The sequence below is a fragment of the Callorhinus ursinus genome, unplaced genomic scaffold (assembly GCF_003265705.2).
Source record: "Callorhinus ursinus isolate GAN/ISIS: 27379988/994484 unplaced genomic scaffold, GSC_fseal_2.0 scaffold52, whole genome shotgun sequence".
NCBI lineage: Eukaryota > Metazoa > Chordata > Mammalia > Carnivora > Otariidae > Callorhinus > Callorhinus ursinus.
Window position 1 is genome coordinate 8,400,786 of NW_027397114.1, and position 11,125 is coordinate 8,411,910.

Here is an 11,125-nt window from a genome sequence, read left to right on the forward strand (position 1 = left end):
CCTCTCTTCCTGCAAGACCTGACAGTCTCCCTCTAGTGCCTCAGTGTTGTTCTGTCCAAGGGCCAGACCTGGGAAATTTCTTCTGCAGGCTTGGCCCTTTTGGCTAGCTCCAATTTTTATTTTATTTATTTATTTATTTATTTTTAAGATTTTATTTATTTGACAGAGAGAGACACAGCGAGAGAGGGAACACAAGCAGGGGGAGTGGGAGAGGGAGAAGCAGGCTTCCTGCTGAGCAGGGAGCCCGATGCGGGGCTCGATCCCAGGACCCTGGGACCATGACCTGAGCCGAAGGCAGACGCTTAACGACTGAGCCACCCAGGCGCCCCATTGGCTAACTCCAATTTTTAGCTCCCCTTTAGCCCTGGTGAAGAGGGAGCTGGTGGAGAATTTGAAGCCAATTTTTTTCCAGAGCTGTGGCAATCATATTTGTGAACATGATCTGGACCATTCTGGCTACTCTGGATCTGTCTCTGGGTCTGTTTCCCTTATCTGTAAGTTCATTAATTTATTCTTCCAGCCCATATTTCCTGGGTGACCACACTGGGGCAGCATGGTGCACCCAAAAGGTCCAAGTGTGGGAATAACACAGAGTGAGTGGGAAGAACTCCACTCTGAAGCTGCTGATCTTCTGAGGGGAAAACAGACATACATATCAGTCTCTCCAATACAAGGGTATTTGCTTCAGGAGGACCTCCACAATTCTAGAACTTTCCACAGTGTCATGATACCTTCCCACTCCTTCCTGAGCAGAGCAGACCCTTGCCTTGGACTCTTCAGCTGGAGGCTCATTGCTTTCTTATGGAGAAAGATCCTAAAATTTGAGTCTGGAGCTTTTGTTTATTCTGTTTTGTTGGAATTGTTTATTTTTGTAACAATCATGCATTACTTTTATATTCAAGATAAAAACCACAAAAACATTGCCGGTTTGGGGAAAAAGATGTCAGGGAGGATTTTTTTTTTTTTTCCCTCTAGTGACTAGAGGCAGGTCAGCACACGTATCTAGGCATGCCAGGCTGCCCGGGGCCCTTGATCAATGTGGCTCTGGGAGAGGCTGCCTCAGTCTACCCACTGGCCTGGCTGCTCACCCACTCCTGGCTGGCCTGCTCCATCCTCAGCGTCGATAGGCCTGGGCTCCACTTCCTATTAATACAAACCACGTGACACCCTTGCTGTGGCGTCTCTAGGCAGAAACGGGAGCCACAGCCGCCTAGTGGCTGCCAAGGGGGCTGGCAGGAAGGGGCATCTCCACCAGGCGTCTCCTGGGAAACAGCAAGCTCCCCAGAGAAGGGACATTTGGAAATAAAATTGCTGCCGCTGTGTGTTTGTATGTGTGCTGGGGCGGGAGAGGGAGTTAAGAAACCTCACCAGCCCCCTCTGCTTTTCTCTCTTCAGGGAAAGCCTCTGCCAGCAGCTCTTCGGACTCCCTCCCCCAACTCCACCCTCTCCCCAGAAATCCTGTAGGCTCCGCTGGGAGCAGACAAGAGGCCTAGAAATGCCCCTTCAGAGTCGTGATGTGGGTGGGGAAGAGCACTGGGCTGAGAGCCAGAGGCCCACACCCTCGGCTGCCCTGCCTCGCCCTGTGGTCCTGGTCTGTCAGACCCCTTCCTGAGTCCCACTTTCCTCTGTAAAATGAGGGGACTGCACGAGATTGCCCCATTAGTCTTAGTCTTTACATTGGGGCTCATCCACAAGGCCGAAGAATACAGTTGGGGCATTCTTCGCCATTCTTTCTGGCACTTGGAGAAGATTCTTGAGAGTAATGATTCCTTGTGTGACCTTGACTGGTCCCTTAAACCAGCCGGTCCCTGCACCTGCACATTCACTCATTCGGGTATTTCCGGGTGCTTATTGAGGATGCGGAGAAGATAGAGGCTGCCTGATTGATATGAAAGAGGCTCTCAGCCCCTCCGTGCTGTTCTGTGCCACAGGCCAGCTACATGGCCCATTCCTTCCATGAGGACCCCCTTCACATGGAGCTGGAGGGCCCTGGAAACTTCTCTTCCTGTCGTGCCCAAAGCCAACCAGAGGGGGAAGCCGTGGTGCCTCCAGGGGAGTAGAAATAGGGGTGATGTCCCTGCCCCCTCCCGTCTCTCACACCTCCCTGGTTCTCTTTGCCCTCCCTTGCTCTTGAGGGACAAGCCCCCACTCCCAACCCAATCCACCCCTCCCTGGTAAAATATGGGATGACCAAAGTGGAGACAGGCACCCTTTGGAAACCACATGCAGAGATCAGAGATAGCTGAGTAAAAGCCAGTGGCTCTCTCCCAGCATTGCCCTTCCTCCTGGCCTCACCTCCTAGAGCTCCCCTTCCTCCAGAGACTCAGGAAGGGTGGGAGGTGCGGAGAGAGCTCTCCATGCCGGAGACAACCCCCCACAACTTTAGAAGGAGACAGAGGAGTTCCAGGAAGGAAGAGGGCTGGGAGCCCTGCAGGGACCCAGGGGGCCTAGGCCTCCTTTGGTGTCCTCTTAGGAGAAGACATTGGCCCTCACAGACCTGGCCTTGTGGCTTCTCAGCCCAGGTCTGCCTGGGGGCCAGGCAGTTTGGAGATAGGAGAGAAGAAGGGGGTGGGAAGGGAGGTCAGGAAGTAAAAGTAGTAGGGAGGAGGAGTGTTGATCTGGATTCTGACCAGCACCTTTATTGGGCACCTACTGTATGCCAGGCGACAGGCTCTGTCCCAGCTTTCCCTGGATTATCTCCTCCAGTCCTCGCTTGAGCCCTATGCCAATGTTACCATCCTGCTGTGACAGAGAAGGAAACTGAGACTCAGAGGCATTATGTAACTTGCCCAAGGTCACACAGCTTGTCAGGAGTGAAGCCAGGATCCCAGCCCAGGTCTGTCAGCCTCCAGTGGGTTCTCTCTGCTGCCAGAAAGTCCTCCTCCTGGAAAGCAGGTCTGGGTTTGGGGTTTTCAGTCAGAGCTCATCAGGATCCCCAGAGGTAAATCTATTGTCATCTGCCCTCCTCCTCCTCACCCATCTGCCAAGCAAGTCGCAGGTGAGCCCCCCGCCACGGCCCCTGCCCCAGCCCCAGGTGCTAGCTCAGCTTTGCCTGGCTCCCGGCCTCTCTCTGGTGCCCCCAAGGTGGCTCTGAGGTCACCCCACACCCCAATGCCTTTGATTCTGCATTTCCAGATCTCAGAATACATAGGAAAACGCAGGAAGAGAGAGGAGGTCACTTGAAGGTTGGAAGCAGGGGCTCTGGTCTTGGGCAAAGGATTGGGGGGCCTAGTTATCTCCTTTGATTCAAATGAACCCTTTCCCTAACTCCCACCCCTCACCCCCCAGAGACAGCCAGAGCTTTGCTTAGTTAATGAAATACAAAAGAAGGAATCAGAGGGTGGGGGTGGTCCAGAGTGCTGGAAAGCAAGGGAGAGAGGAAAAGTTGGGTCTCTTCCAAAGAGTTAATGTTCCACAGTATGATCGATTAGGTGTCAGATGTAATTTCAAACCAATACAAGATGAATGGCATAATTTTCCCTCTCTCATTTTAGACAGAATTAAGAATCCATTAGCTAACACAAATTTTTGGCAAGTTTAATAGGAGCTCAAATCTACATTCGGAGGAAACGCTCCCCAAAGCCTGTTTCAAGCTTTTACTCCTCAGGCCCCTGGCCTCCAGTGTCCTCCCGACCCTCACAAGCCCTCTGTCGTCTGTCCCCACATGCAGCCCCCTCTCCCTTCCCCTAGCCCTCCCACACGCCCCTCCCTGGCCCAGCCTGAGATTAACTGGCCTGACCCCTCTCACAAAGGCTGGGTCTGCCCACCATTGTCTTCCAGGGGCGATGGGGGGGGGGGAAGGGGCGGAGGGGCTGGCAGTAGGCCCAGGAAAGGAGGGAGGTTGCTGAATTGGCCCCAGGCTGCAGACAAACCCTAGGGAGAAGGGTGAACTGGGGCTTTGGGACCATTTGCGTCTCAGCTACTCCCCACTTTCACCCCCAGGAAAGTTCTTGTTCTTGTCCTAGACAAAGCATTATCTGGTTCATGAGGGGAGACACAAACCCCATTCTGCCTTTTACATTTACATGTATTAGTGTATAGGGTCAATCTGAGAGATTAGAAGAACAGGTACCAACCCATTCTACAGATGGGAAAACTGAGGCTGGGGGGAGGTTAGAGTCAGCTGGGTCCAAGGGTAAAACTTGGCTCTGCTACTTGCTTGCTTACTAGGGCCTTCAGGCATTTCCTCTGGGCCTCGATTTCCTCATCTGTAAAATGGGAGGAATCTTGGTCCCCAGTGCAGAGTATTATCCTGAAGGACAAATGAGAAAGCCAAGTATCCACTCTGCACGAGCTTCATGAATTAGCTCCAGCCCCTCCCCTCCAATCTCACAGCCTGATCTGGAAGACCAACCTGTAGACTGACCTCTGTCCTGGAAAGCAAAAGAGGCTAGAATAATAATTATAATAATATAATAATAATTATGACAGCTTCCCCTTACTGGGCACTTATTTTGTGCTGAGAGTGGGAACCAAGTCTTTTTACATAGTAACTCATTAGACCTTTATCAGATAGATACTAGTATCATCATCTCACTTTCCAGGTCGGGAAACTGAGGCACAGATAAGTGAAGTAATGAGTGAAGTGTTAGGAAGTGGCAGAGCTAGAATTCCAACTCAGGCAGCCTGGTCCTAAGGCCTCTGGCTCTCTACCCAGCGCTAAGCGGAGGTAAAGGTCTGGGGTTGTGGAGGACCAGGATATGATCCCAGACCCTGGGACTGGAAAGGCTTCACAGAGGCTTGACTTAGGTCTTAACTGATGAATAGGAGTCTACCAGGTGGGCAAGGAGAGAAAGAATGTTCTAGGCAGTGAGAACAGCATGTGCCAAGGCACCGAAAGAAGTCTCAGCATGAGGATGGTGAGTGACACACTGTGCCAACCAAAACGTGGGGTTCATGTGGAGGATGGCAGGAAACAGGTTGGACGGGCAGGCCAGGTGCTTCATTCTGACAATCCTGCTCTAAAAAATGGGGATTCTAACTTCTACAGCTAACCTTGCATGTCATGCTCAGGAGTTAATGAGTTTTTCATGTTGTTATAATAATAGAGCTAGCATCTTCCATGTCCAAATGCTTTATATCAATTGCTTTGTTTCTTCATTACAGTAACCACACAAAGCAAGCACTGTTATCCTGTTTTTCAGATGAGTAAACTGAGGCCCAGGGATATTAAGTAACTTGCCTCAGAGACATAGCTAGAAAGTGAGAGAAGTGACCATCCAACCCAGGTCTGACCCCAAAACCCAAACTCTTAATCACTCTGGTTGCTGTGTCCTGGGAGGCAGTGGAGAACTGGGGAGGGATTTCAGCTGGGAGTGATGGGTTGGATTGAGTTTTAGGAAAAGAAAAGGTTCAATTGGAGCAGAGTGTGATTGGAGGCTCCATCTGGAACTTTCCTCTGGACCAGAGCAATGGAGAATGCTGGGGGGAAAAGTGCTCTATCATCCATGGGGATGGAAGAGAGGGCCTCCTGGAGCCTAAGTAGTAATAATCATAACAGTACCAATTCTTCAGTGTCTACCCTGCACCCCGAACTTCCCACAGCCACCTCCAACTCATACAATGCTGAAGGGCAGATACCGTTAGCCCCATTTTACAGATGAGAAAGCCAAGGATCAGAGAGGTTGACACCCAGTTGTGGTCTGGCAGAGCTGGTACTGGCCCACAGCCCTGGCCTTCCCTCGCACCTCACTTCCAGAAGGTGGTTGGGCTACACATCAGACACCAGTTCTTCCCTCTTGACGTGGCTTAATATTCCCCTGAGGTACCTATGGAGCTGTCTCTCTGTTTGGACCCCAGCAAGTGGCTTTGAGCCAAGGGAGGTGGAAAGGGGATGAGGAAGAGCGGAGGAGAAGAGAAATTGGAGAGGGATGAGCTCTGGAGCTCTGAGGGGAGAGCCATCAGTCATTTTTACCTGTTACTGACCACTCAGGAAGATGTCCAGGGCATGGTTAGAGGAAGATGAATGCATTCAGTTATCTTAGCCCTTAAGTGGAGAAGAGGCTTCATACCTTTGCCTCATTTTCTAACTTTCGGGAAGTCCTTCCTGTTACCTAACTCCCATCCCTCCTAATGAACCCACAGACAATCCCAGTAGTCGGTTCCAAGGAAGAGCCCCTGCCCATGCACCTCACTATGAGGATGTATCTTGTCACCTTCCTCATGGGCTAAGGAGTCAAGGGATGAGGGAATATTGTGCCTCCTTAGCTTTATGTCACTGCATACCCAGAGGTGGGGTGGGGGGAATATGTTCCCAAGTTATCCCACTGAAGGAAGGAAATATCCCCCTCAGCAGAGAGGGGAAGGACTAGCAGTCTCTGGGGTGGGGGTGGGGGAGTACCTGCTGGGGCCACAGCCTGAAAAACAGAGCAAATCTCTGAGTTTGGGTAAAATTATTTCAATTGCTGGGTATCATAGCCAAGAGTATATGAAAGAATTCATATCCCTGCCTGGGCGAGAAATAGCGTGAGCCCAGGGCCACCCTTAAGGGAGAGAACTTGGGGAGGAGACTGGAGAGAATACTTAAGAAAAAATGACTTTGAGGGAAAGAATTCGGGCTTTAGAGGCAAAAGGGCTCAAGTTAGAATCTGAGCCCACCTGCTGCAAAAGCAAAGCTACCAGGACAGCCTTGTTCATTTATTCGCCACATGTTCATCGATGGCCTACCCTGTGCCAGGCACTGTTTGAGGCTCTGCAATATTTCAAAGATCCTTACCTTCGAGGACCTTATATCCTAGCTGAGAGATGGACATAATACATCAGTAAATTATATTTATGTTAGAAGGTAGTAACTGGGGTGCCTGGGTGGCTCAGTTGGTTAAGCAACTGCCTTTGGCTCAGGTCATGATCCTGGAGTCCTGGGATCGAGTCCCACATCGGGCTCCTGGCTCAGCGGGGAGCCTGCTTCTCCCTCTGACCCTCTCCCCTCTCATGCTCTTTCTCTCTCTCTCGCTCTCTAATAAATAAATAAAATCTTAAAAAAAAAAAGAAGGTAGTAACTGTTATGGGGGAAAGTTCATGAAAAGGTGATCTAGATTGGAGGGGGTGGAGGTTGCCATTTTAAGTAGAGGGTCAGGTTAGACCTCATTTGGAAGAGGAGAATTTGAACTGAGACCTGCAGGAGTGAAGAAATTGACAGGGTAGGTATCAGGGAGCGGGCAGCAAACAGGCGAGCCAGAGTCTGAAGGGCCCAAGGGGGTCAGTGGCCTGGAGGGATCCAGGGAGAGCAGAAGCAGGTGAGGCCTGAGCGGGAATGGAGAAAGGCACAGACTGCATGGGGCCCCGTAGACCTTTGTATAGGCTTTGGTTTTCTCTGGAAATAAAATGGGGAACCTGGCCAAATTTCCAGTGAGGGAAAACATGATCAGACAAATGTTTCAAAGGATCACTGTTGCTCCTATAGAGAGAATAGACTGGGACTGGGGAAGGGAAGTAGGGGAGAGGTGAGGGAAGAAACAGGGAGCAGGGAGATCTGGTAGTTGCTGAATCTAGCTGAGTATCAATGTTCTCATTTGTCAAATGGGAATAAAAATGTGTCCCAGAATGTATGCAATAAAAGTTTTCTGGGTATATCTCCAGCCTTTAAGCAGATGCAATTCAACGAAGTCTCATCGAGTCAAAAAATGAATGATTATCTTTACATGCCCTCCTCACTTATATAACTCCCATCCCAAGCCCTGAAACAGCTCCTTGGAAGGTTCTAAAAACCAACAAACATGGATTCTTTTTTTTTTAATATTTTATTTATTTATTTGACAGCAAGTGACACAGCGAGAGAGGGAACACAAGCAGGGGGAGTGGGAGAGGGAGAAGCAGGCTTCCCGCGGAGCAGGGAGCCCAATGTGGAGCTCGATCCCAGGACTCTGGGATCATAACCTGAGCCGAAGGCAGACGCCTAACGACTGAGCCACCCAGGCGCCCCGACAAACGTGGATTCTCATCCTGATTAGCCACTCTTCTTCATCTGTAAAATGGGGATAATATTATCTACTCCCCAAGATAATTGTAAAGATTAAATAAAATAACGTGTGCCAATCTGCATTGCCCAACTGGAAGCTACTAGCCACATGTAGCTATTTAAATTTAAATTAATTAAAATTAAATAGAATTTAAAATTCATTTCCTCAGTCACAGTCATATTTCAAACGTTTAATAACCTCATATTGGCTAGTGACTACCATATTGAGCAGAACAGAAATAGGACATTTCTATCATTGCAGAAAGTTCTCTCTGACTGTGCTGGTCTAAAGCACTCAACTTAGGGCCGGACCCAGGTGGTAAGCACAGTAAGTGAATGCTATTATTCTTGAAGGACTCAGGCAGTGAGACTGATTATTCTTCCAATAGCCTGCCAGAGGCCATCCATTTGATGTTCTCCAGGGTTGAGTCTGAAAATGAAGAGCAGGGAAGAGCCGGACTTGTCAAGGCAGAAGGAGAGAAGGGGGAGGAAAAAGTCCCTTGGACCACACCTAGAGAGTTGGTGTTAAGGATTGCCCAGGGAGTGGAGGTGAGTGGAATATTGTGTCTGGGGCAGGAAAGAAAAGAAGACCAAAAGAGAAAAAAGAAAGAAGAGAGAGAGAAATTCAGGCACCCAGGAGCTGGTCCCCAGGAATGCAACTTTTGAGATCCTTAATCTCAATATCTTTATTATTGAGTTCATTTATACTGCATGTGTTTATTGAGTACCGATTATGTACCTGGTCCTGTCCTAGGTGCTGGGAGTGCTACTATTAAAAAAAAAAAAAAAAAAAGGCCCTGCCCACAGGGAGCTTGTGTGTGAATATGGGGTGGGAAAACTAGAGAAGGAACATAATAAATGTATAACATACATAGCATGTTAGATGGTGATATGTGTTAAAGAGAAAAATAAAGCAAAGAAGAGGGAAAGGAGGTGCAGTTTTTGATGGGGTAGCCAGGGAAAGCTTCTTAGAGAAGGTGGTGTTTTATTTTGATTGTCTAGAGCTGTGGGGGTTGAAAGGAATGGGGAGTGACTGCTAAAAGGGGGATGAAATGTTCAAAATTGTGGGATTGGTCACACAACCCCATGAATATACTAAGAAACCATTGAATTGTACACTTTTTTCTAAAAAAGAATTTATTTGGGGCGCCTGGGTGGCTCAGTCGTTAAGCGTCTGCCTTCGGCTCAGGTCATGATCCCAGGGTCCTGGGATTGAGCCCCGCATCGGGCTCCCTGCTCAGCGGGGAGCCTGCTTCTCCCTCTCCCTCTGCCTGCCACTCCCCCTGCTTGTGTGCTTGCTCTTTACTCTCAAATAAATAAATAAAATCTTTTTTAAAAAAAGAATTTATTTGAGAGAGAGAGAGCGAGTGCGGGAGGGGCGCAGAGGGGCAGAGGGAGAGAGAATCTCAAGCAAACTCCCCACTGGGCACTGAGCCCAGTGCAGAGACCATGACCTGAGTCGAAATCAAGAGTCAGACGCTTAACGGACTGAACCACCCAGGTGCCCTGAATTGTACACTTTAAATGAATGAATTATAACTTAGCAAAGCTGTTATTAAAAGAAAAAAAAATCACTCAGCCTGCTGCACCACAAATAGACTGAAGGGACCAAGGGCAGAAACTGTGGTCATCCAGGAGAGAGGGGGATGGCAGCTTGGACCAGGGTGGGAGCAGTGGGGTGATGAGAAGTGCTCAGATTCTGGATTGATTTTGAAGGCACAACAGACAGATTTGCTTCTGAATCAGGTATGAGGTATAAAAGAGCATTGTCAAAGATGACTCCAGAATTTTGTGCTTGGGAAACCGAAAGAGCTAAGGAACTAGAGGCCGGGAAAGGGAGAGGGGCTGGCCTGAGGGTACCAGTCACCAAGGTGAGTGGTGGGACTCTGAAAGGAGGCTGTATGATTGGTTAGATTTGCAGACCCTGAGCCCTACCACATTGCAGAACCTCTCCCAGCCTTGGTGCCGCAGCCTGCCTTCTGGGATCTACAAAGACTGACTGGGACAGATCCGACTCATTGAAGGCGCTGGGAGAGCATTCGTTCCTTCTCTTTCCCTTTCCTTCCTGACCTTCCATGGACCTGAGACAGCTCTGAGCCAGGAGCGCCGGAGAGAATGAAGAGGGGGAGTATTGCAGACCTTAGGCCCCAGAGGGAGTGCTGGTCCGAGTCTGGGCATTGCTCCCAGCTGTCTGGATCCTATAATGGAGAGAGAAGAAGGGGAACATGCTCACCCCCCCTGAGCCTGAAGGGTGGGCAGTCTGTGCCTCCACCCTCTCTAGGGGCAGGGAGGCCGGTGCCTACACATTTGGGGTTGGCAAATGATGATCTCTGAGTCAGTTCTCCCCACGCCGGTGAGAGATTCTAGGAAGCTTTTAATTACCGCCTCAGAGTGGATGCTAGGTTAATGCGATGATTCGAAAGGTGTATTTTTCAATTATATTTAACCAAAAGATTTATAGTGAAGTAAAATATAATTAGGAGGCTGCCAGCAGACAGGCTTTCTGGGAGGAAGAGAGATGAGACAGACCCCTAATGGGGCAGGTTGGAGCCCAGGCTACAGGACCTGCTCACCCCACCCCCACCCTGCAAGATGTCAAAGCATTCATCAATTCTGCCATTTCAACACACTGACTCAGTACCTACTCCATGCTGGGCTCAGAGTTTACCCAGGGGACGGAACAAATACTATGGTCCCTGTCCTCAGAGAGCTTATAGACCAGCAGGATGGGCAGACCAAAAAAAAAGGGAAGGCAACAGTTAAGTACTGCAAAGGAAATAGTAGAAAAGGCATCAGAAAAGGTTTCTCGGGTGGACGTGGGGGTGGACCAACTGAGACTCAAAACATGAAAAGAAGCCAGCCACGAAGAGTGGGAGCGAGGGGAGAGGATTGGTTGGGCCAAGAAAGCCGTCCAGTTCCCTGGGGTGGGAAGGTGACCTTAGTGTGTTCAGAGTGGAAAGAACGGCCACCAAGGCTGGGGCATGGAGAGGGAGGGGCAGGGGCAGAGGACTGTGGGGAGGGAGGGAGGGACCAGATCCAGCTGATAAGGAGTTTGGATTTCATTCTATGAGCTGAGGAAGCTGCTGGAAAATTTTAAGCCAGAGAGCGAAAGGCCCGGCTTATATTTTTATTTTATTTTATTTTTTTTAAAGATGTTATTTATTTATT